General features: G+C 43.7%; 1 protein-coding gene across 9 annotated transcripts in view; it reads left to right on the top strand.

Moving 5' to 3' along the window:
• The window catches only part of PPFIBP2 (PPFIA binding protein 2), a 346,167-nt gene that overhangs the window by 50,494 nt on the left and 270,291 nt on the right, over positions 1-25,382 (top strand). For 2 of the 9 annotated variants that reach the window (XM_073604446.1, XM_073604447.1), the window contains exons 1-2: positions 17,970-18,287; positions 24,310-24,476. The gene's annotated coding sequence lies outside the window, so the exon portion shown is untranslated. Of the gene's footprint in view, positions 1-17,968; positions 18,288-24,309; positions 24,477-25,382 lie in introns of those variants that run through there. The other 7 variants (XM_073604445.1, XM_073604443.1, XM_073604448.1 and 4 more) reach the window with 7 other exon arrangements.

Raw genomic sequence — 25,382 nt, 5'->3', positions numbered from 1 at the left:
CCACCCTGAAGAGATGAGTTTTCAGGGATGGACAGAGTAGGAGATGGACGGACAGATTGGGGTAGTGAGTTCCAGAGGATGGGAGAAGCTCTGGAGAAGTCCTGGAGGCGAGCATGGGAGGAGGAGACACGGGAGCTAGAGAGCACAAGGTCTTGGGAGGAGTGGAGAGGACGGTTTGGGTGATATTTGGAGATAAGATTGGTGATGTAGCTCGGGGGAGAATTGTGAAGGGCTTTGTAAGTTATTGTTAGTGTTTTGAATTTTATTCGTTGGGCAAAGGGAAGCTAGTGGAGGGATTGGCAGAGAGGAGTGGTGGAGACTGAATGGTTGGTAAGGTGGATGAGCCTGGCAGCGGCATTCATGATAGTGTTGTAGATAGGATTTCGCGCAAACATATGAATGAATAGTAATAAAAATTAATAAATATTGGCTGATATATCATGTGACTTGTGTATAATTGGTAAAAACAATCAAAGCAATAAAAAAGTGTCCAATAGTGTTGAAATCTCAAATCTGCAGCCTCTAGTTAAGGAATGGGATATTCAATCAGCTGTGTGATAAAAAAATGACATGATGATCGAATAAAATCCTTCCCTCTATATCAGGTCTCCCATTGCCCTTACCTTAAAGGGCTTAAGATAAAGCCTTATTGTAGATGTGGGGTGATGGTTCAGAAGTAATCTGGTGGTGTCCACTGGTTGATGGTTCCTGGTGGATGGCTACTTAAACCATTTCTTGCTAGGGGAGATTCCAGATCCTATGCTTTCCTTCAATGGTCCTTGTCCCTCGCTGGCGCCAGCATCTTCATGATAGACTGAAGAGGGGATAGCTTGTGGAGAGGTAGGCCAATGAGGAGGGAGTTACAATAGTCAAGGCGAGAGATAACAAGGGAGTGAATAAGTTGCTTAGTGGTCTTGGCGGTTAGAAAGGGGCGTATTTTGGAGATGTTTCGGAGGTGAAGTCTGGACGATTTGGAAACTGATTGGATTTGGGGCTGAAAGGACAGGTCAGAGTCTAGGATTACACCTAGTACCTTGGCATGAGGGGAGGGGCTGATGGTTGTATTATTGATCTTGATGGAGAAGTCGGCGTGGGGGGGGGGGGGGGGGGGGCACGGGCTGGAGGAAATTTTATGAGCTTCGTTTTAGAAAGATTGAGTTTGAGGAAGTGGTGTGACATCCATGTTGATATGTCAACTTTATTAACCCATTGCACTGTCATGTGATTGCTGGTTGGGTACGGAGAGAAGTTGTATAACCATTATTTAGTAAACTGAGTTGCTGGTTAAGCAATTTTTCTGGTCGGATTTACTGAGAATACAACGTAAGAGTGAAATTCTACAGTAAATGGGAAAAGGGAAGAAAGTGTAAAGCGTCATGTTAACCTTATGGCTCCTGGAGAGTAACAAGTAAAAGGAATAATTTGTAGTCAGTGCCAGGACAGGTATCACTGGCAGGTGATAAGACGTTATCAACCCGGTGTGTGTAGTGCTTTGGCCTCCGGCCACAAGGGGTGTTAACTCACACAACAATCAAAGTAATACCATCAAGCTAACACTTGGTGAAAATTATTCTGTAAAGTTGGTGGCATGCAGTTCCCCCCATGCACCACCCAACAACTTGGATGTATCCCTTGAGCTGATGCCTCTTCTTTTATTTGAAATCCCCCTCTGTCCATGTCTTTCCGATGGGAGTAATACAACTAGGGGCAGTCACAGGCTCTCATTAAGAGAGTCTGACTACGCCCACCCAGATGCTCCATTCATAGAAGCTATACTACAGCTTCTATGAATGGAAAACAATCTGTGAATGGAGGGAACAGAGCTATCAATCATCCACCCAACCTCCATTCATAGAAAGTGTTTTATTCATAGAGGCTAATTGCATTAGAATTCAGGGGAAAGGTGAATCAAAGCTGAATTCTGTGCAGATATAAAACACAAATTAATGCAAATCTGTAATAATTTTTATATGATTAAATAAGGTGTAAGTATCTGGAACTGACCTGTTATCCTCTTGCCGTCCCTGTACAGTAGGACTGGAATGTGAGAGGAATAAGCAGCACAAGGAGCCAATCAGGTAATGCAGGGCTTGACAAATTTGCTTTTGAATCTAGGAGCCACCTAAAAAGTTAGGAGTCAGTTTTTTTGTAACTAACAAAGCTTACTGGTAGAACATGTAACATGTTCCCATAGGTTAAATTATCCTGTAACCCTTTCACAGCCAGAGCAGTTTTTGCACATGTTTAAAAAATAATTTTAGGCCTGAAGATTACATAAAACCCCCAAACAGTATATATTTTCTAAAAGTAGACACCCTAGAGAATACAATAGTGCTAGTTTCAATTTTTTATGTCACACGATATCACCGCAAAAGTCACAATAAATGACCAAATTTTTTGGTAAAATATAAAAGCTGAGGTTGCACCGAGTAAATAGATACATAACATGTCAAACCTTAAATTTGAGTGCGCCCTTGAAATGGCGAAAACTTCAGTACCCTATAGTTTCCATAGGGGATGTTTTAAAAGCCCCCTATAGGTCACCAGTTTAGTGTTACTAAGGAGTTCTGGTGCTAGAATTATTGCTCCCATTCTGGCATGCACGGCGATATGTAACGTGTATCAACGTTTTCAGGCATAGGCGTCCCACCGCGTGCGTTTACATTTGTACGTGCATATATGTGGGGATGGGGGGCCTCAATTTTGGGGGGGGGGATTTTGTCTGCTTGTGTGTAACTTACATTTTTTACAAAAAGGCAAAAAGTCCCCTATGTGATGATTTTTTTTTTTTGGTGACAGCCAGGTTCCCTTTAATGAGACATCCAGGGTCTAAAAGACCCAGCATGTCATGTCTTCTCTGTGCTCCACTGAATGTACCATTGCACTGCATTACATTCTTGCTCGGCCTTGATGGCCGGGGAACCTGTCAACGGGGACCCGGAAGTGACGGCACTTCCAAATTAACAACATGAAGGGGAGGTCTCCCCCCCTCCCCTCTACCCGGCAGCACCTGCTATGTGGGGGGGGGGAGGCACACAGGGTGTGTGTAGCGACCTGGCACCTGGAGTTTGTCGAGCCTTGAGGTAATGTGTTGACAAGAAGCATTCTAATAGGAGGAGAAAGCAGACTGAAAGAGGGATGCTCTTTTCTTCACTGTGTAGTCACAGGCTATAGTGTGTCAAGGATGACATGGGCTCAGAGGAAGTGGGTTGAATGATGCTGGCCATCAGACTGAGGACATCTGTTAGTAGAAAAAATGTACTGTAGGGGAAATCTCTGGATTAAAGGTGAATATTGCAGTAAAGCTGGTTTTGTTGTTTTATTTTTTAATTGACTGTATATTTTTGTCTAGCTGTTCTTTGCTAGAGTTTTGCTTTGCATTTCGTTTAAAAGGTTTTTAAAGGCTACAGTGAGGAAGAAGGTGAGTGAGACACATGTCCTACCATACCTGGAAGAACCATGTAAGTCACTTTAAAAAGTGAATAGAAGTATATAAAAAATGCCTGCACTGCATAGGTTAACTCATTAGCTCGTTTTTGTCTAGGGGATGGGAGAGCTGAGATATACTCACCTAATCCTCCGATCCTCCCAGTGCAAGACCGGTCCTTGTAGGTCCTGCCCCTCCATGATCTAGTGGTCTTGTGTGGTGGACTGCTCCTGAAGTCATCACGCCCATAGACCGACTCTGGCTATGAAGACCTCAGGAACAGTCCACCGCTGGATGCGGGGGAGCGTTGTTTTCCAGAAGATCAAAGGATTGGGTGAGTATAGGCTCTGTGATCACCCCTAGACAAAACGATCAGTTAACTTGGGCAGCCCAGCCACAGCTCCGCTGAATGGGAAGAAAAATTTGCCTGGAGTTGGGCTTTAAAGTTCAAGCTACAAGCATTTTCAGGAATTTTCAGTTGAAACACTATCAAAAGTCTTAGATTTGAGCAGTCCAAACTGGACCAATTTGACTATGTAAAAATACCTATACCTGGAATTCTTCTGTAAGCTGGATATACCCCAATAGAATGTTGCTCGAAAAAGATTGTTCAATTCAATAATAGTTAATGGGGTCAAATTGGTGATCATTTTTGACCACAGTGATGAGGACAATCCATGGAGGAGGATGGAATTGTTTTCCAAAAGAACGATATTGTAACTGAATGTTGCTTTCATTTTAGAAAAATCATATTGTAATGTGCATGTGCATCTTGAATTTGAATGCAAAGTTCACAAAATTAGGAGGGCAATGAAACAAAATTTTTCATTAAATTTGTTGAGTCTATACTATCGAATGCTCTGAGGAACACTATTTTTCTGAATTTCTGTACAAATACTTAAGAGAAGTTCTACTTTTATATGGCCAGCTTTCCTTCTCCCCCCCACTGGTTTATGTTGTTTGATTTGTAGACACCTCAGCAGAAGACCTCTGTAGAGTCTCACAGAAGTGTTCCATAAAGTTTATCAGTGCTCTGTGTAGAATGTCATTAGCCTTTATCTTGCAGTGATAAGACCTGTGTTTGCTTTTTGTGACATTACCCAGTGTACATTCCAGGCTTCATCTGATTTAACAAGGGTGACTTTGGTATCCACCTAACAGAATAGACTATGGAGACCTCCTACCTTCTCTGTCTGGACAGACTCAAACCTAATGACTACCCTTTATAGACAAATTTTAGTCTGTGCAGAATTTTAATGGCCATTTCAAGTGTATTTATGTTCTTATATGAACTCTTCACGTAATTATTTGGGCTTTTTTTCGGACTGAATATCTCAGTGTTGCTGCCAAGATACAGTCGGTACGAAGTTTTAACTGCGTACAAAAATGTAATTTGTGATATTCATGTAATGAGTGTCATTAAACCTGATTAGAAGCACTTTGTATAGCAGTATTTTAAGTCAGCTGAACAGTCATAAGGGATATGAGATGTGGGTTATTATGTGAAGTTTAAGATTGTTAAAGGGCAGCTCTACATATGAAAGGAACCTGAATCCCATCAAGTTGACAAGTTCTCTTAATAGGCTACCCAAACAGTCGCTGATGCTGGATTTTGCTATGTTCCCCCAATATTCCAACCCCCTTCCATTTGTTGGACTTTATTGGTACTGAGAGGACGAACACATGAAAATGTAAAAGAATATAAATTTTATTACAAAACATTAAAAATATTAAAACCAAAAGGGAAATTCCCTATCAAGCAATATAGGCCATATATGCAAACAATTCATAATTATCTTTGCTGATTATCCAAGCGATTGACACGTTTTACATCCATAAGCTTCTTCAGGACCTTTTTGTCTTGATAGCAAAGAGAAATGGCCTAAACATTGCTTAAGGAGTATGGCCAGGGCCGTCTTTAATATTGATTGGACCCTGGGCAAAACTTTTCTTGGCCCCCCCCCCCCATGTAGTTTCACTCTCCATCTGCTCTGAGACATACAATAAATAGCAGCTAGACTCAAAATCAGTTTACTGAATCAGATCAGGCAGCTATTGTGATTGGTTGCCAGAGGTTACAGTGTATCATTACCGCTCACTGACTGGTTACTAGAGGTTACAGCACACATTACATCTCACTGATTAGTTGCTAGAGGTTACAGCACAAGATTTCTACTTGTTGATTGGCTGCTAGAGATTACTGTGGATATGACAGATATTGGAAAGGAGGAAAAATTCAGGAGCACCTCGTCCCAGAAAATAATTTTAGAAAAAAATATATGGGCTTTGAGGCCATAAACTGGCCCCAGGGACTTTTAAACGGTGCTGGGGTCAATGAGGTAGAGAGTGTAAGATAAAACAATTCCTTTATTTAACAATGTTTTCAAAAAACAGACATTGACTTAAGACAAACATTTAGAAATAGATTTACAAAGTAAATACAACAACATTTTTTCTTGGGGATACAGAGATTAATACCACTTTCTCAACATGTTTCGCTTTCCTAAGCTTCTTCAGGAGATATATTGTGGTATTATGATCAGCCGTAAAGAGACAAATACAGTGAGAAGTAGATTTGTGCCTAACTGATGTTTTGCTCTTCAGTCTGAGCCTCATTGAGAAGGCATGCAGAGAGGGATAAAAAAGTTTCTAAAAATAGATGAAATTCTCTTTGAATAGAATCAATTCACAAGTAATCCAAACATTACATCCAAGGGATGGTAAGACGCCAAGTTGCTGTGTATATAAACAGGTGGTTCTTATAGTGCAGCAGGAAGGCAGGAAATGATGGGCAGCATACAGGACCAGAACCACCGCAAATAGCCTGTGGGTAACTGAACCTGGAAGTACACCTGCAGCCCGCCACAAAAGAGCTGTTAGTGGTTAGAACCGTTCTCAGCGGCACTCAGATAGGTAGCGTCCATCTGCCCAGCATATCATCCAAAACACTCTTTTGGATGATATGCTGGGCAGATGGACGCTACCTATCTGAGTGCCGCTGAGAACGGTTCTAACCACTAACAGCTCTTTTGTGGCGGGCTGCAGGTGTACTTCCAGGTTCAGTTACCCACAGGCTATTTGCGGTGGTTCTGGTCCTGTATGCTGCCCATCATTTCCTGCCTTCCTGCTGCACTATAAGAACCACCTGTTTATATACACAGCAACTTGGCGTCTTACCATCCCTTGGATGTAATGTTTGGATTACTTGTGAATTGATTCTATTCAAAGAGAATTTCATCTATTTTTAGAAACTTTTTTATCCCTCTCTGCATGCCTTCTCAATGAGGCTCAGACTGAAGAGCAAAACATCAGTTAGGCACAAATCTACTTCTCACTGTATTTGTCTCTTTACGGCTGATCATAATACCACAATATATCTCCTGAAGAAGCTTAGGAAAGCGAAACATGTTGAGAAAGTGGTATTAATCTCTGTATCCCCAAGAAAAAATGTTGTTGTATTTACTTTGTAAATCTATTTCTAAATGTTTGTCTTAAGTCAATGTCTGTTTTTTGAAAACATTGTTAAATAAAGGAATTGTTTTATCTTACACTCTCTACCTCATTGACCCCAGCACCGTTTAAAAGTCCCTGGGGCCAGTTTATGGCCTCAAAGCCCATATATTTTTTTCTAAAACTGTGGATATGACCTCAGGGGTGCATGATATACATATCAATGCCGCCGCTATTTACATATGAATGCTGCCACTATTTACATATGAATGCCAGTAATTTACATGTAAACACAGGGTCTGCAGGTGAGTCATCTGTACACAACAAAAGGGCAGAGCTGGGCAACATTAGTAGCAGCACTTCACACTGAGATATTGGGACACAGTACAGGACTAAAACCTCAAGGGCCGAGGAAATTTAAACCAGGATAGTTGGCAAGTATGAGGCAGCTGCTTTGGACCCCACAACAATGACAGGGCCCAGGGCAACTGTCCCTTTTGCCCTGCCATAAAAGCAGCCCTGAGTATGGCAAAGAGACGTTAATCACAAAGCAGGTAACGATATGTGACTTGCGTGGTCAGTGAAGCATATATAGGATATGAATAGTGGTATTCGTAAACAAACTTGATTGATAGTTTACAAACTCAAAAGAAGGGGCTCAGAATGGTTCCAATTGTCATGAGTACTATAGATGGTATGACAGACTGGTGAACACCTGTCTTCCATCAACATAGTAAGAAGGTACAGATGCGTAATCTTACATCCAGTCCCAATTAAGGTTATTCACTACCAGTCAAACGGTACCAAAACGACCACTGGGTCTGTCCACAATTTTAACATATATTACAAGTCTTCCAAAACCATACTTTTAACCTGTAAACCATTTCCACGCCAGTGTGCCACCAGATGGTGGAACTTAATTGGGACTGGATGTAGGATTACAGATGTGTACCTTCTAACTATGTTGATGGAAGATAGGTGCTCACCGGTCTGGCAACCATCTATAGTACTCATGACAATTGGAACCATTCTGAGCCCTTTCTTTTGAGTTTGTGAATTACCAATCTAATTTGTGTACAAGTATCACCATTCATATCCTATACAGTATATTCTCCCCTGTCTGTGCAAGTCACATATTGACACCTGCCATGTAAATTACCATCCCTTTGCTCCTTAAGCGATTTTTAGGCCATTTCTCTTTGCTTCCAATACAAAAAGGTCCTGAAGAAGCTTATGGATGTGAAACGTGTCAACCTCTTGGATGGTTAGCAAAGATCATTATGAATTGTTTGCATATATAGCCTATATTGATAGGGAATCTCCTTTGTGGTTTTAATGTTTTAATATTTTGTAACAAAATTTATATTCTTTTACATTTTCATGTGTTCGTCCTCTCAGTTGCTGTCCGATCAGGTCCGCCTGTCTGTTTTGCAGGCGGACCTGATCGGACTCTCTATTCATCTCTATGGATCGACGGAAGTCAGCGTTGACATGTCCGCTGACCTCCGTTGCTATCCGATCTGATCCAGTCTGCCAAATCTAGACAGAGGGAGGTCCTATTTCCATCCATATGGTGGGTCGGATGGGATCAGATAAAAATGGACAGGCGGTCCGTTTTTATCCGATCTCCCCATAGAGGAGGGCGGAACTCTGACAGGTCCGTCTCAGCACAGTGAGCAGTGACGGACCTGTAATCAGTCTGCTCAGCGGAGATCAACAGGTCGACCCCTACTGATCAAGTGGAGTCCATCAAAACGCATGTATTATGTTTGAAAGGGGCCTAATATGGCCATTTACTGTGGTCCTTATGAGGGTTCCCACTTCTTCTGTTGGATTTCTCATTTATATCATATCATGGAGAATGTAACAAGAGGAGCTGGAACACAAAAAGGTAGGCATGGACACCCAAAACTCCCAGGTGGACAGGAACAAAGTCAGTAGTTTTAGTAGTATTTAAATGAAACCTATGGTCACAGCATACATTTAATTTGAAAACATCAACACTGTAATAGCAATACAAATTATATCTATTTTTGTCAATCCAATATAAAATTAATTGAAAATCTCCTTTTCATGTTGTTGAGTTCTGCCTGTCTGCTTCCCATCTCGTACCACAACTCCATGCATTCCCTGCATGCTTTGCAGCTTCTCCCCTGCTGTTTACATTCTAAGGACTACATATCCCATGGTACCTTGGTGCCTGCAAGTAGTGATTCCTGTACTGACTCCATCTCCTGAAACTCCTCCTCTCAGCAGCCCTGTAGTTCAGAAGGCGGGCTCTGTAAAATGTGTACCACGGCAGTGCCTGCTTACAGGGCATAGTGACTACATGTGACAGATTTCAAGGAAGTAAATGTGTGGGGATCTTCACAAAGTGCGTTTACAAACTTCAAGATTGTTCAGATGAATAGGCCAGAATTAATTTAAATACAATGTGGAAATGAATATAGGATTTTACATTTTGATCATAGATACACTTTAATACATGGAAGAAGCCAGGGTCTGACCCAGCGCGCCCATCTCCACCCGTAACCAACCTATACGTTTTGGCTGAATTGATCACACAGTTAACTAATGTAGGAATCCACCCTTCTAGCTGTCAGAAGCAGTTGGTATCTTACTTGCTTTGGTAGGGTGGAGAAGAGTTAAATTACTGTCAAGTTTTATTTCTGTATGTGGTTAGGCTGTGCCCACACTGCAAAGGTTGAAGAGGTTCTTCAGTCTGAAAAAAACTAAAAGTAAAAGTCAGCAGCTACAAATACTGTAACTTTTAATAAAAAAAGACACTAACCTGTCTAGGGATCCAGTGCTGTCCTAACCTGAGCCAGTTCTTCGCCGGTCTTCGGGTCCCCACCACTGCCATGATTATTGTGGGCTGCCCAATGCACTTGTGCGAGTTTCGCTGCACTTTGTGAATGGACCCGCAGCCTCCCAGGACCTATGACGTGTCCCAGGAGGTTGCAGGCAAGAAGGGAGGGGGTGAACATCCTTTGGGTTCACCTAGGCTATTCCAGTGGAAGTAGGAGTGGGTACCTGTCAAAACTAGGTAACTGCCCCCCCCCCCCCCAAAAAAAAACCTCAAAATTTCTATAAGTTCCTGCTGTGTATTCTTGGACCTAGCTCTGTTTGCTTCATAAGCTACAGGTCTATGAATAAGACAAGCAAATGTGCACTAGAACTAGCACAAGTCTTTCCAAGCCTTTATGTCACGATGCCTGCCTACTATTATCATTGTGCAAAGTTTTTTGGTTTTTTTTCTTAATTGTATCACCTTTTACATAAGGCGTTTTCTTGTATGATGTCAAGACTCTTGGATACAATGAGACTATGGGGGAGATTTACTAAAACTGGTGCACACAGAATCTGGTGCAGCTGTGCATAGTAACCAATCAGATTCTAAGTTTTATTGTCAAAGCTTAATTGAACAAGCTGAAGTTGGAAAGACATAAAGGAAACCCTATTTTTTAGGTTAAAGCGGAGTTCCACCCAGAAATTGAACTTCTGCTGTTCAGATTCCTCCCTCCCCCTCTGGTGTCACATTTGGCACCTTTCAGGAGGGAGGGGGGAGCAGATACCTGGGAAAATCGTCACACATTGGACAGGTAAGTGTCCTTATATTAAGTTAGCAGCTACAGTACTTATAGATGCTGACTTTTAATTTTTTTTCCGCCGGCAGAACTCCACTTTTACCTTCCTGATCCTGTGCTTCCTTGGCATATGGCGTTCCCCCATGCTCTGGTGGTGGAGTCCTCCTCAGCGTCAACACGACCAATGAAGGGCTATGGACCCTGCATCTGTCTTGATGACGTCAGAACCTTGGACTGATGGAGCATGGGGAGAAGGCACTGTGGGGGCCAGTCTATCAGCACAGAAGAGCAGTTAAGTAAACCAGACATGGATGGAATGACTTTTGTTTCCTGCAACCAAGGGTTCCCCCTTCAATACAGTCAGTGTTGATCAGGGAATCCCTCCTGCGGAGCCAATGTGTTCTCCCGGCGGGGGGGGGGGGGGGATCTCAGGGGGGGATGGCCCTGCCAGAAGAATACACAGTGATTATTGCGTGGAAAATACAACAGGCTGGTTGTACTCAAGTTGATTGATTGTATAGCTTGGGTACAATCAGCCTGCTCATACATTGTTCGAATCTCAGTTAGTTCCTGCCGAACCGGCCCAGATTCGAACCGTTCATGGTCAGGGTTAAAGGGGTTGTAAACCCTCGCCGTTTTTCACCTTAATGCATTCCATGCATTAAGGTGAAAAACCTCCTGTGCTGCAGCAGTGCCCCCGAGCCCCCCTTATACTTACCTGAGCCCCGTAATTCCCACGACAAGAACGAGCACACCAGCTCCGGCCGGTGTCTGGTGTCCTGATTGGGTAGATTGATAGCAACGCAGCCATTGGCTCCCACTGCTGTCAATCAAATACAATGACGCGGGCGCCAGGGGGTCGGAGCCAAGTCCTGCTGTCTATGTCTACGGACGCAGCAGCAGGACACATGGAGCACGCACGCACGGGCGTGCACGAAGGAGAGCGCTTCCCTGACGAGAGCGCTTCTCTCGAGAAGAGGAGGAGCCAGGAGCGCCGCGGAGGGACTCCAGAAGAGGAGGATCGGGGCCACTCTGTGCAAAACCAACTGCACAGCGAAGGTAACATGTTTGTTTTTTTTTGTTTTTAACCACATCAATACTGGGCACTTTCTCCCCCTTCCTTCCCAGGCCAATTTTCAGCTTTCAGCGCTTTCGCGTTTTCAATGACAATTGCGCGGTCATGCTACACTGTACCCAAATGAAATTTTTATCATTTTGTTCGCACAAATAGAGCTTTGTTTTGGTAGTATTTATTCACGACTCTGTTTTTTATTTTTTGCGATATAAGCGAAAAAAGAGCGGAAATTTGGAAAAAAAAACAATATTTTCTTTATTCAATTTTAAAAGAAATCCAATAAAATCGAATTTTGTCATAAATTTAAGCCAAAATGTATTCTGCTACATGTCTTTGGTAAAAAAAAATACTGTTAAGTGTATAATAATTGGTTCGTGTGATCACGGACAGATGTACGCAAATGATCATGTACATATGTGCGCAGGTGATTACGGACATACCGTCCGTGTACTGTGATACATTCAGTCTAATCGGCGGCCATGCAGTGTAAACAAGCGCCGCCTCCTCCTCCTTGTCCTCCGTGTCCTCCTCTGTGACGGAACACTGACTCGGTTTCCCAGCAGTGAGTCAGTGTTCAGCCTATCACGGATGGTGTTCTGACGAGAAAGGTCCCCCCATCGGATAGTGTCCGCCCTGTACTGCGCAGGCGCAGTAGATGCTGAAAGTCTCTGAAGAAGAACAGCTGATCATGTGGTATATCCGGAGCGTGCGTATGACAGAATGTAGTATTAAGTTCGCAGGCGCCGTGTAGAGCTCATGAACAGGTGTTCATGTTCGGAGACTTTTGGCGTCTCTTATGTCCTCCGTTCTGCGCCTGCGCAGTACAGGACGGACACTATCCGATGGGGGGACCTTTCTCGTCAGAACACTGTCCATGATAGGCTGAACACTGACGGCGCTTGAGTACACTGCATGGTCACTGATTAGACTGAATGTATCACAGCGCCGGGGGATTAGGCTGCAGAGGAGGACTCGAGTATAAGCCGAGGGGGGCATTTTCAGCACAAAAAAATGAGCCATCAGAATACACTGCTCAGCACCACCGACTATAGCCTGCAGCCCTGATCGAGAAACATTTTTTCAACAGGCTAAACCAGCTGATTTTTGATCCATGTATGGCCGACTTAAAGTGGAACTACACTGCATCTGAGCATCACGAAAAGAAAAAGCTTTTTAATAATTTTTTATATTCAAAGCAAACTTCCCATCCACCCATGTCTCCAAGCTTTGTTTTGCTGAGAAATCACTTTGAAAAACACCCTCTAGCATTTCTGTCCGTAGCCATCTTGAGTAGGGGCAAATGATTCATTTATTATTATTATTATTATTATTATTATTCAGGATTTATATAGCGCCAACAGTTTACGCAGCGCTTTACAATATAAAAGGGAGACAATACAGTTATAATATAATACAATACAATAGGATTAAGAGGGCCCTGCTCAGAAGAGCTTACAATCTAATAGGGTGGGGCAGGTGGTACAAAAGGTTGTAACTGTGGGGAATGAGCTGGTGGAAGTGGTAGGAGATTAGTTGGAGACGTGATAGGCTTTCCTGAAGAGATGAGTTTTCAGGGATTGCCTGAAGGTAGCAAGAGTAGGGGCTAGCCGGATAGATGGAGGTAGCGAGTTCCAGAGGATGGGAGAGGCTCTGGAGAAATCCTGGAGACGAGCATGGGAGGAGGAGATGAGAGAGCTTGAAAGCAGGAGGTCTTGAGAAGAGCGGAGAGGACGATTTGGGTGATATTTGGAGACAAGATTAGTGATGTAGCTTGGGGTAGAGTTGTGAATGGCTTTGTATGTTGTGGTTAGAATTTTGAATTTAATTTGCTGGGTGATTGGGAGCCAGTGTAGGGATTGAAGTAGAGGGTTGGCAGACACTGAGCGGTTGGTAAGGTGGATAAGTCTGGCAGCAGCATTCATGATAGACTGAAGAGGGGATAGCCTATGGAGCGGTAGGCCAATGAGAAGGGAGTTGCAATAGTCAAGGCGAGAGATAACAAGGGAGTGAATGAGGAGCTTGGTGGTTTCATTTGTTAAAAAAGGGCGAATTTTAGAGATGTTACGGAGGTGAATTCTACAAACTTTTGACAATGATTGGATTTGAGGCTGAAATGACAAGTCGGAGTCTAGGATTACACCTAGTACCCTGGCGTGAGGGGAGGGACTGATGGTTGCATTGTTGATTTTGATGGAAAAGTCATGGAGGGGGGCACGGGCGGGGGGGAATATTAATAGCTCAGTTTTAGAGAGATTTAGTTTAAGGAAGTGGTGCGACATCCATGCTGATATGTCAGTTAGTAAGTTAGTAATGCGAGAGGAGACTGAAGGAGTGAGGTGAGGAGTAGACAGATAGATTTGGGTGTCATCAGCGTATAAGTGGTATTGGAAGCCGTGGGCAGTTATTAGGTGACCAAGGGAGGTGGTGTAGATAGAGAAGAGAAGGGGTCCAAGAACCGAGCCTTGGGGGACCCCCACAGAAAGGGGCAATGGAGAGGAGGAGACAGAGTTGTAGGTGACACTGAAGGAGCGCTGTGATAAATAGCCAGAGAACCAGGATAGAGCAGAATCTCGGAGGCCAAGGGAATGTAATTTATTGAGAAGGAGCGGGTGGTCAACAGTATCAAAGGCCGCAGAGAGGTCAAGTAGTAGGAGTATGGAGTACTGGCTGTTGGTTTTAGCAGTTAGTAAATCGTTAGTGAGTTTTAGTAAGGTAGTTTCCGTGGAGTGCTGCGAGCGAAAGCCAGACTGTAAGGGGTCAAGAAGGTTATTTTCATTGAGGTAGGAGCTAAGACGGTTGTAGACTAAGCGTTCTAGAAGTTTAGAGGTGAATGGGAGTAATGAGATGGGTCTTAAGTTGTTCAGGTCGGTAGGGTCCAGTGAGGGCTTTTTAAGAATGGGAGTGATCTGTGCATGTTTTAGAGGGGAGGGGAAAATGCCACTAGAAAGGGAGAGATTGAAGATGTGGGTGAGGGAGCATAGGATAGAAGAAGAGGGTGACCGTAGTAGTTGTGAGGGAACAGGATCCAAGGGACAATTGGTTAGGTGGGCATTCGAGAAAATTTTTGTAACCTCTTCCGTAGTAGCCAATTCAAAAGAGGAGAGGGTTGAATGTGCTGCTGGGCAAGGTATGATGGGTGGGGAAGATGTACGCACAGTGGAGATGTCCTCACGAATTGCATTGATCTTGTCTTTGAAGTGATTGGCAATCTCTTGGGCAGTGAGTGAGTTAGTGGGTAGAGGGGGTGGTGGACGAAGCAGAGAGTTAAAGGTTGAGAAGAGCCGACGGGGACTGGATGACAAGGAATTAATAAGAGAGACAAAGTAGGCTTGTTTGGCAGCATGGAGGCATGAATTGTATTTTAGAAGGGCAGATTTATATAGGGTGAAATCTTGCAGGCATTTGGTTTTACGCCACAGTCGTTCAAGAGCACGGCAATGTCTCTTGAGATTTCTAGTGTTGTCAGTTTGCCAGGGTTGTAACGGTCGGGGCCTAATTCTGCGTGTGGTTAGGGGAGCAAGTGCATCTAGTGATGATGAGAGTGAACTGTTGTAGACAGAAGTGGCCAGGTCAGGACAGGACAGGGGAGAGATTATGTCATATAGGTTGTCAGTAGCAGAATAGAGAAGAGAAGGGTTAAAGTGGCGAAGGTTTCTACAAGTAATTGTTTGCTGCTTGGAGGGATGGGTGGTTGGAGGCAAGGATACAGTGAAAGTAATGAGGTTGTGATCAGATAGAGGAAAGGGGGTGTTGGTGAGGTTGCCAGGGTTGCAGAGATGGGAGAATACAAGGTCAAGGGTATTACCATTGGAGTGAGTGGAAGTATGTGTCCATTGGGTTAGGTCAAAAGATGAGGTTAAGTTGAGAAGTTTAGCTGTAGTTGGGCTGTTGACATTGACAGGAATATTAAAGTCACCAAGAATAATGGTGGGTATTTCAGAGGAGAGAAAGTAGGGTAGCCAGGCAGCAAAGTCATCAATGAAGCGCGATACCGGTCCTGGAGGCCTATAAATTGCTGCAATCCTCAGAGAAATGGGAGAAAACAGACGAATACAGTGCATCTCGAAAGAAGAGAGGGATAGAGAGGGAGGGACAGTAAGGACTTGGAAGGTGCTTTGTGGGGACAGAAGGAAGCCAACTCCACCTCCTTTCTGTCTGTTGGGTCTGGAGGAGTGAGTCCAATGGAGACCACCATGGGAGAGGGCAGCAGGAGAAGCTGAGTCAAAATTTTGCAGCCAGGTTTCTGTTATGGCCAGTATGTTCAAGCCATGAGAGATGAAGAGGTCATGTACAGATGTTAGCTTGTTACAGATGGAGCGGGCGTTCCACAGGGCACATGAGATTGGTGGGGTGCTTTGAGGAAGTAGGGGGATAGAAATTAAACTGAGTGGATTGCGGTGGTTGCCAGAGGGGGAGGGGTATTGGATATGTGGCTTGCATTTGGAAAATGGCGGACCAGGATTAGGAGAAATATCACCTGAGACTAGGAGAAGGAGGAGGGTGAGGAAGGCAAGGTGGGAGTGGGATGTGCATGAGCGCACGTGTCTAGTGGCCCTGGAGTTTATGTCAGCATGTGGGTGCAGCAAATGCAGGAGATGATGGGTGCCATAGTAGGGAGAGGGTAGGAGTGAGGGTGATATGTGCATGCTGCAGGGAAGAGAGGAGGGGTAGAGTAAAGATAATTTGAGGATAGAAGACACCAATGTGAGAAGGAAGAGAATAAGGAGCATGTTAGTGGCTAGAGAGTGGGAGACTAACCTAATATAAAATAAATTTCAAAGTTGGTTTGCTTGTCGTCTTGCAGAGTGGAGCAGAGTTCCTGTTGTTCATGCAGCTTTAGTTAAACTGCGTTGGTGAAACTGCGCATCACTCGTGACAGAGCCACTCAGGAAAGAGCCATGATGTCTGCGCCATGCCCCTGTCTGCGCCACCCCATAAGCTGCCATAAATTTATAGACAGCCTAAGCTGGGATGCATTTCTCAGTTGGTCATTATTGGGTCTGATGTGAGACACCTGAATATGGGGAGGAGATGGCCAGGGCCAGGCCAGACACAGGCTAGGGTCGTAAAGCTAATTACCTCTCTTGATCACTCAAGCCACATGGAGTTGAGAATCAATCACCAGTAATATTGCTATTGCAGTGTGTTTGTTATAGAGCTAGCAGTAAATATGGAAGTTTAAAGATATGGCAGCAGGAGACAATTACCAAAAATATTAATAGCAGACTCAGCAAAGCCAGTTCAGTGGGGATGTACAGTTGGATAGGAGATAGGAGACAATTACCAAAAATATTAATAGCAGACTCAGCAAAGCCAGTTCAGTGGGGATGTACAGTTGGATAGGAGATAGGAGACAATTACCAAAAATATTAATAGCAGACTCAGCAAAGCCAGTTCAGTGGGGAGAGCATTTAGCATTTACTTCCTGGAATCCATCTGCCTTTAGATGATTCATGCAGGCAGGAGATTGTGTTTAGCTGAGAAGACCCTGAAGACTCCTGGGATGTATGACGTCATTTGTATAGGCAAGAAACCAGAAAGTAACTGAAGAAATACAAAAAAAAGTTTAAAACAAGTAAAGATAATACACTTTCCTATCTATTTACTAATGCTAGCAGCATGAGGATTAAAAAAAATCAATGTTGATTGAGATGGTGAAGTTCCACTTTAAAGTGATTGTAAGGGTTCGTTTTTTGTTTTTTTTTTAAAATAACAAACATATCATACTTACCTTCACTGTGCAGCCCATTTTGCACAGTGTGGCCCTGAACCTCGTGTTCTGGGGTCCCCTGGCGGCTCTCGCGGCTCCTCCACACAGCGGATAACCCCCTAGGAGAAGCGTTCTCCGGGGGGGTTACCTTGCAGGCACGCTCCTGAGTCCAGCATTCAGCATCCATAGCCGCCGAATGTATGACTTGGCCCCGCCCCCACATCATTGGATTTGATTGACAGCAGTGGGAGCCAATGTCTGCGCTGCTATCAATCTATCCAATCAAGAGCCGAGAACCCCGGGCAGAGAGACAGCGCGTCTCAAGTTTCAGGGCTCGGGCAATTAAAACGAGGGGGTTGGGGGGCCGGTCACTGCCAGGTGTTTTTTCACCTTAATACTTAGGATGCATTAAGGTGAGAAAACACGAGGGTTTATAACCCCTTTAAATCTTCTTTTCTATGCCCCCTAGTTTTAAATGGGCAGTAGAGCGCAATCCCACTGCAAAGAAGAATTTTCAAGTTTCCCGAAGTTGGGCTTTAACCTGTCGGCCTCCACTCCGAACAAAATTCCCCGTTCAGAGGAGACCAAACTTTCAAGTTTTCTGCAAAACATGTTTGCATCTTTCCACTGTCTGGCTGCAGACTCGACCCGTCTGTCAAGTCCTATGCTTGACTGCAATGTGGAACAAAAACAGAGATGTGCCTTTAATGTAACTCTTTGAAGATGGGATTGTTTAAGATGGAGCTCCAGGCAGAAATGAAGCTGGCGGAGATGAGATCCTCCGTCCCCTTCCTTGTTAGTCAGCAGAAGAGGCTGAGCTGGAATCATTTGTAGCAATCAGGTTGTAGCTGTTCTTGTTTTTCCTGGGCAGCGCTCAGCATTATTGCAAGCATGTGGTTTTGGTGTGGTGTGCCCTGGGCTTGTCATTAGCTTCAAAGTAAGCAGTGTGATGTGATTCCTGGGACAACTTTCCCGGATTAGAGAGCCAGGCGGAGAGGATCCTGCGGCTGGCGGGACACTGGAAGAGCGAAGAATAAGGTAAAGATTGGATGTAACTTGTACGATGGATGGAGAAGAGTAGCAAACTACAATTTAGCTTGCTATTCCTTTCAGGTGGGGTTAATCACCTGTCCAGGTATATCTGCTAAACCAGGGCAACCTTCTTCACATCAATTTACAAGCATTAGACAACCAGCGTGTCACTGTAGTTGTAACTGTATCGTTTATTTTTAATTTTTCGCACTCATAGTTTTTCTGCTTAGCTCAATTAATATTATTTTTTTCTTTTTCAATGTTTTCATTAAAGTATTTCACAGTAAAGTGTACAAAAGTTGTATGAAAGAGCGCATAGTGCTCGCTATTGAAATAAATGGCAAAATGACAGGAGACTGAACATTGTTAAACCTTAACCGTACATATATATATGCGTTCTCCCAAGGAATGAGGAAGAAGAAGAAAAAAAAAGGAGGAAAGATTCTCTTCCGCCTCTTCCTGTGCTATCAATATAAATTAATATGTTTTTTTTATTTATGTATTATTATTATTTTATGTATTTTTTTATATATATTATTATTCACAATCTATATAGCGCCAACAGTTTACACACCGCTTCACAATGTAGAGGGGGGACAGCATAATTACAGTACAGTTCAATACAGAAGGGGAAGGAGGGCCCTGCTACATATCTATCTATCTATCTATCTATCTATCTATCTATCTATCTATCTATCTATCTATCTATCTATCTATCTATCTATCTATCTATAATATATATATATATATATATATGTTTATTGATTATTGTTTTTTTTTAACAACAAAATGTATTGATTGTTATTATTATGATTACTACTGTTACTATTATACCAACAAGCGCACACATATACCATATTCATATTTACCATGAATGTGTACTGAATAGTAGTAGAGTGTGATCCCCATCTTTCACAGCTCAGTGGTGCTATGCCAGGTCTATAAGATGTTAATTCCAGCTGCACACATGCTTCCGAATTCCTGTTGTAAGTCATCTTCAAGGTGTTTGTATAGAATTTGTCTGCTAAGCTCACTACAAGATAATATTTAACAGAGTTAGTATTTTACTAAGAACCTTCAAATAATTTTGTAGACATGGGGCTATCACTCTTCTGGGTGCCAATGATAATGGCATTGCATGCCCGTCTTAGATTGCTGACCCTTGTTCTAAGCCTTGCCAGTTCCTACACTGAGCAGTGATTCTGGAAAAAGCAAGCAAGGCTTAAAGAGGTTGTAAACCTTCATGTTTTTTCACCTTTATGCAGAAAAAACACCTGGCAGTGACCGGCCCCCCAGCCCCCCTCGTTTTACTTACCTATACCCTGGAACTTGATCCGGCGGGGACGCGCTGTCTCTCTGCCCAGGGTTCTTGGCTCTTGATTGGATAGATTGATTGCAGCGCAGACATTGGCTCCCACTTCTGTCAATCAAATCCTATGACGCGGGCGCCGGGGGGGGGTGGGGCTGAGTCATACATTCGGCGGCTATGGCCGCCGAATGCTGGACTCGGGAGCGCGCCCACAAGGTAACCCCCTCGGGAGAGCGCTTCTCTTAGGGGGTTATCTGATGTGGGGAGGAGCCACGAGAGCCGCCTGGTGACCCCAGAAGACCAGGTTCGGGGCCACTCTGTGCAAAACGAGCTGCACAGTGGAGGTAAGTATGATATGTTTGTTATTAAAAAAAAAAAAAGAACCCTTACAATCACTTTAAAGGAATACATGGAACGCCCCCTGCTTATATTCTTCTGAAAATGCCAGCTGCCTGGCTGTTGTGCAGATCCAGTGGCATCAGAACATTAAAGAGGAGTTCAGACAAAAAAAGTTAAAAGTCAGCAGATACAAATACTGCAGCTGCTGACTTAATAATTAGACACTCACCTGTCCCAGGGTCCAGCGATGCGAGAGATCAGAAGCCCCGCTCGTCTCCCCCTCTTTTCGGCGGCACCAGCATTGCAACTGTGGGCGCTCGGCTGTGGCTTCACAGCCGGGCACCCACTGCGCATACGCGAGCGGCGCAGTGCGCCGTGATTGGCCGCGCAGTCAAATGGGACCTGTCACGTGTCCCATATGATTGACAAGAGGGAGGGGGCAGAGCTGAGCCCTTTCTGCGCCGAGGGGAAGTGATGTCACCAGCCCAGGCACTGCAGGAGGCAGACTACAAGGGACACCCTAGCAACAGGTATTTAGAGGTGAGTAAAAAAAATTTTTTTTCCAAATATTTTTTTTTTTTTTTTTTTTTAGGCACATTTATGCATTTTTTTTTTTTTTTGGGGTGGAACACCACTTTAAGCCTTCATGCAAACTAGCAGCTCCTAAACTTGAGTTTAGGAGCTTTTGCCAAAGCTGTCAAACTCAACTCCATATAAAGGCAAATAGACTGTGCATTTTGCCGTTGCTCCAGAGCTTAGTAAATGTGGAAAACCTTCACTTTGAAAAGAATACCCAATCATGTGCAAGAAAAAAAAAAATGGCATTATTGCTTGCACATGATTGGATGATTGGATGATGGAAGTCATCAGAGCTTCTGTTCATTTATTAAGCTCGGGAGCAACTGCTCTTGCAGAGTGCAACTGCACTTTGAAAAGCGCACAGTCAATTTGTCTTTAGTAAATCAGCCCTTTCATTTTTTTTTTTTTTTTTTATCCTACCTAAAACACACTGACATTAATTATAAAAAAGAAAAACCTGTCCAAAAAATACTGACCCCCAACCTTGACCAAATCACTAACCCTGGCATTGACCTAATTTAAACCTCGACAGGTTATTTATTTATTTATTTATTTCATTTATTTAATTTTTTTATTATTATTGTTATTTTTTTTCTACACACACACACACACATTTTTTTCTATCTCTGCAAGGACAGAGTACTCACTTTTGTTGCCAGCGGTTTAGACATTAATGGCTGTGTGTTGAGTTATTTTGAATGGACAGCAAATTTTCACTGTTATACAAGCTGTACACTCACTACTTTACAATGTATCAAAGTGTCATTTCTTCAGTGTTGTCACATGAAAAGATAGAATAAAATATTTACAAAAATGTGAGGGGTGTACTCACTTTTGTGAAATAATGTGTATGTCCAATATCTTGTAAGCGGGATGAAAATATGCTAGTTAGTTGCTGTCCTGGGTGGGAGGGCTAGAATGTCTTTCCTGGTTCTTTGGTTTTTGGCGGGTTATCTTTATTTCTGACCCACTGGTCCTGTGTTATAAAAGAGGGACGGTGGTCTGTAACAGAGAGCCCAGGTCTAAAAGCCCCCAAGCAGAGGGGTCAAGGCCTGCTACTGCTGTAACGTAGGAGGTCCTCTGTACCTGGGGTTTGTCCCTAAAGATTCCAACACTGGGAATTGCCACTAATGGCTCCCCTGTTCATACATGGACTCTACCTTGGCAGGTAGGCCGAGGACAGCACATAGCCTGAGTTAGGATTAGGGATGTAGGGAAAGAACTGTTCTCACATGTTGGACTTTGTAATGTGTTGCACTTTTTCAAGTAAAGCTTTGAAGCCTTGTTCTTGCCTGGTCTGAAATTACTAAAAGGGGTGTAATGCAAGTAACCAGCACTTTTCCACAGTTCAGGCCACTAGGGTAGTTTGGGGTATGAAGACAGCAGTACAAGTAGTCAATACAGTGTGAAGACACAACTGGTTACTATGGTAATGGAAAGTTTACCAAGCAGCCTGTTGTAAGTAAACGTGTCCCTGAGATAGGTGGGATAGCCTCCTGCAGGAGGGAGTTGTTGTTGGCACTCGAGAGGTCAATCTCCCATAGCAACGGGAGTAGACTTGTGACGCAGCCTGTACACAGGTACAGAAGAGTAAGGTGAAGTGCATGCATGGAGTCTGCGCTATATGCACGGCGGGACCCCATACCATTACTAGGAGTGAGGTAGCGGTGATACACTGGACGGGTGGATGTGGACAAGGCTCAACATGTCCCTTCTAAATGCATGTTACAGAGACAGTGTATATTTACACTGGGACCCAAGAGTTAACTTATGAACAGTTATGGTGCAAATGTACACATTGTACATTCATCTCTAGCAACAGACGCCTGCCTTAAGGTTGAGTATTTCCCCTACGGCAGCCTCAGCCTTGTCCCAGGCCATTGATGAAAATGGCGCAGAAGCAGAAGTACCCCACGTGTAGAGCAAAGTGATCCTGTAACAGGTGCCTAGCATAGCCCAGAAGAACCCACCACGGAGTAGGCCTCTCATGTGACCCTTACTTGGCGCCCAATGAGGAGGAAAACTTATAGGACGTGACGACCACCACAACACCCTACCCTTACAATCTGCTTTCTTCTTAGTAGTGATGCCCAGAGGTTTTGCTTTATTGTTCCTTTGCCTCATTGAATGTCTACTGTTAAATACAATGCCCTCTCCACACACAGTATCTCACAAAAGTGAGTACACCCCTCACATTTTTGTAAATATTTTATTCTATCTTTTCATGTGACAACACTGAAGAAATTACACTTTGCTACAATGTAAAGTAGTGAGTGTACAGCTTGTATAACAGTGTAAATTTGCTGTCCCCTCAAAATAATTCAACACACAGCCATTAATGTCTAAATGACTGGAAACAAAAGTAAGTATACCCCTAAGTGAAAATGTCCAAGTTGGGCTCAATTAGCCATTTTCCCTCCCCGGTGTCATGTGACTCATTAATATTACAAGGTCTCAGGTGTGAATAGGGAGCAGGTGTTTTAAATTTGGTGTTATCGCTCTCACTCTCTCATACTGGTCACTGGAAGTTCAACATGGCACCTCATGGCAAAGAACTCTCTGAGGATCTGAAAAAAAGAATTGTTGCTCTACATAAAGATGGCCTAGGCTATAAGAAGATTGCCAAGACCCTGAAACTGAGCTGCAGCCAAGACCATACAGCAGTTTAACAGGACAGGATCCACTCAGAACAGGCCTCGCCATGGTCGACCAAGGAAGTTGAGTGCACATGCTCAGCGTCATATCCAGAGGTTGTCTTTGGGAAATAGATGTATGAGTGCTGCCAGCATTGCTGCAGAGGTTGAAGGGGTGGGGGGGGGGTCAGCCTGTCAGTGCTCAGACTATACGCCACACACTGCATCAAATTGGTCTGCATGGCTGTCATCCCAGAAGGAAGCCTCTTCTAAAGATGATGCAAGCAGACTAAGGACATGGATTCTTGGAACCATGTCCTGTGGTCTGATGAGACCAAGATAAACTTATTTGGATCAGATGGTGTCAAGCGTGTGTGGCGGCAACCAGTTGAGGAGTAAAAAGACAAGTGTGTCTTGCCTACAGTCAAGCATGGTGGTGGGAGTGTCATGGTCTGGGGCTACATGCTGCCGTCACTGGGGAGCTACAGTTCATTGAGGGAACCATGAATGCCAACATGTACTGTGACATACTGAAACAGAGCATGATCCCCTCCCTTCAGAGACTGGGCTGTAGGGCAGTATTCCAACATGATAACGACCCCAAACACACCTCCGAAATGACCAATGCCTTGCTGTGGGTAAAAGTGATGCACTGGCCAAGCATGTCTCCAGACTTAAACCCTGTTGAGCATCTGTGGAACATCCTCAAACGAAAGGTGGAGGAGCGCAAGGTCTCTAACATCCACCAGCTCTGTGATGTCGTCATGGAGGAGTGGAAGAGGACTCCAGTGGCAACCTGTGAAGCTCTGGTGAACTCCATGCCCAAGAGAAGTGCTGGAAAATAATGGTGGCCACACAAAATATTGACACTTTGGGCCCAATTTGGACATTTTTACTTAGGGGTGTACTCACTTTTGTTGTCATCGGTTTAGACATTATTGGCTGTGTGTTGAGTTATTTTGAGGGGACAACAGATTTACACTGTTATACAAGCTGTACACTCACAAAGTGTTATTTCTTCAGTGTTGTCACATGAAAATATATAATAAAATATTTACAAAAATGTGAGGGGTGTACTCACTTTTGTGAGATACTGTATATAGTTTCTGTCTGCTGCTTGGTTATGTTTGAGAGGTTTGTGACTTTCTGATAACTTATCTTAATACAGATCTACTAGACAGCAGCTTTGTGACTGAGAACAAAAGACTCTCTGCAGTTGGTAATGATGTGAAACATCCACAATGCCTCTGATAGCCAAAGACGTGTGATTATAGCCGAGCCTTTGGGTCTCGTGAGAAAATTTGAAAGTTGCAGTCGATCCACAGCAAGAAAAAGGTAATAATGTACTCCAAATAATAGTCTGATTTGGTGATGTTAACAAAACTGATTCATGTGAAGTGTGAATTTTAAATGACAGGTCCGCAATATTTTTAGTTCTTTAGATATTTGTCTTATACGTATCTGACAAAGTACTGATAATAGTTACTAATAATAATAGTAATAATTGTCAATGGGAACAATCACTGCACAAACATGCATGCTAGTGCATACATACATACATGTGTACATTTTTGCAATGTCAAACTGCTCTGGTAATGTCCTTTTATGTTAAAGTGATTGTAAAGCCTCAAGGTTTTTTCACCTAATGCATTAAGGTGAAAACCTTCTGTGCTCCCCCAGACCCCCCCCCCCCTTTTCTTACCTGAGCCTGTTCCGATCCAGCAAGGAGCACAAGTGCAGCCGCTGTCGCTCTCCTCATTGGACAGATTGCTAGCAACAGGAGCCATTAGCTCCCACTGCTGTCACTCAAATCCAGTGACACAGGAGCGGGGGGAGGAACCAAGTCCTGCTGTCTGTGTCAATGGATGCAGCAGGAAGACTTGAGGGCTGCCCCCATGGAAAGCGGCTCTCCGTGTGGGCAGCAGAAGAAGAGGAATGGGGCTGCTCTGTGCAAAACGATTGCACAGAGCAGGTAAGTATAGGCATGTTTGTTATTTTTATTAAAAAAAAGGTTTACAAACACTTTAAAGCTAAACTTAATGGACAAAAACTTTTATCTAAATATATTTCTCAATAGCCACAAAGGTTACACATCAACACTTTGAGTGCACCAAATGCCTTTATAAACTCAGATAGTACCTTGCAAAAGTAGTGGTGACACCATCACTGTGCTGTGCTTGGCCAGTGCAGAGAGGGGAACTGTGGGAGGGGCCCAACATCTCCACCCACTACAGGTTGCTA

The sequence above is a fragment of the Aquarana catesbeiana genome, linkage group LG11 (assembly GCF_042186555.1).
Source record: "Aquarana catesbeiana isolate 2022-GZ linkage group LG11, ASM4218655v1, whole genome shotgun sequence".
Lineage (NCBI taxonomy): Eukaryota > Metazoa > Chordata > Amphibia > Anura > Ranidae > Aquarana > Aquarana catesbeiana.
Note: the sequence above shows the minus strand (reverse complement) of the source record. Positions and strands in the feature narration are given on the sequence as shown.